Source organism: Anoplopoma fimbria, unplaced genomic scaffold, assembly GCF_027596085.1.
Source record: "Anoplopoma fimbria isolate UVic2021 breed Golden Eagle Sablefish unplaced genomic scaffold, Afim_UVic_2022 Un_contig_3728_pilon_pilon, whole genome shotgun sequence".
Classification (NCBI taxonomy): domain Eukaryota; kingdom Metazoa; phylum Chordata; class Actinopteri; order Perciformes; family Anoplopomatidae; genus Anoplopoma; species Anoplopoma fimbria.
Window position 1 is genome coordinate 1 of NW_026547883.1, and position 1,092 is coordinate 1,092.

General features: G+C 40.6%; 2 non-coding genes across 2 annotated transcripts; one reads left to right on the forward strand and one right to left on the reverse strand.

The window, feature by feature from the left end:
• Positions 1 to 436: 436 nt before the first annotated feature.
• trnaq-uug (transfer RNA glutamine (anticodon UUG)) lies at positions 437 to 508 on the reverse strand. The gene has a single exon. It is a non-coding gene; the product is annotated as a tRNA-Gln (tRNA).
• Positions 509 to 621: 113 nt separating this feature from the next.
• On the forward strand, positions 622 to 693 carry trnag-ucc (transfer RNA glycine (anticodon UCC)). Its single transcript has one exon. It is a non-coding gene; the product is annotated as a tRNA-Gly (tRNA).
• Positions 694 to 1,092: the final 399 nt, after the last annotated feature.

Below are 1,092 nucleotides of genomic sequence, written 5' to 3' on the forward strand. Positions count from 1 at the left end.
ATGTGTTAATTCACGGCAGAGAAGTGGGGGTCCCCTTTTGGAACCATTTAGGCTTAATGTCTTGAATAACAAAGCGCTTTGATATTGGAATGTCACAGTGCGAGGGTAGAAAAAATATATTCTGGACGAACAAAGTGATGCCTTGCATAACATTTTTGTACATTTTAGATTCAATGTCTTGAAAAACAAAGCGGTTTGATATTGGAATTTTGTAGTGCTTGACCAGACAAAATGTGTTCTGGACATTCAAAGTTGTGTCTTGGTAAAACAGACATTTGATTGACCACCATTGACAACGATGTTTCTGGGCTACAGGACTTTCAATGACTGATTTATCTCCATGTCACGTTTGAGTTCTACTCTAGCATGGGAACAAAAGGACATAGTTATTCATTGTGCTCCGAAGAATTTTGCAGCATGCACCTCCTTAATGACAAGCTTCCACCGAGACTTGAACTCGGATCACTGGATTCAAAGTCCAGAGTGCTGACCATTACACCATGAAACCCAAAGATCACTTTTGTAGCTCCAGGTCAATGCGAAAATGTGTTAATACTCAACGACATTTGCCAACTCAATTTCCCTTCACTGATTTTTGCCATTATGTGAGTCTTTCTGTGTGCATTGGTGGTATAGTGGTTAGCATAGCTGCCTTCCAAGCAGTTGACCTGGGTTCGATTCCCAGCCAATGCATTCTTAGTGGCCTGTTGTCATGTGTTAATTCACGGCAGAGAAGTGGGGGCTCCCCTTTTGGAACCATTTAGGCTTAATGTCTTGAATAACAAAGCGCTTTGATATTGGAATGTCACAGTGCGAGGGTAGAAAAAATATATTGTGGACGAACAAAGTGATGCCTTGCGTAACATTTTTGTACATTTTAGATTCAATGTCCTGAAAAACAAAGCGGTTTGATATTGGAATTTTGTAGTGCTTGACCAGACAAAATGTGTTCTGGACATTCAAAGTTGTGCCTTGGTAAAACAGACATTTGATTGACCACCATTGACAACGATGTTTCTGGGCTACAGGACTGTCAATGACTGATTTATCTCCATGTCACGTTTGAGTTCTACTCTAGCCTGGGAACAAAAG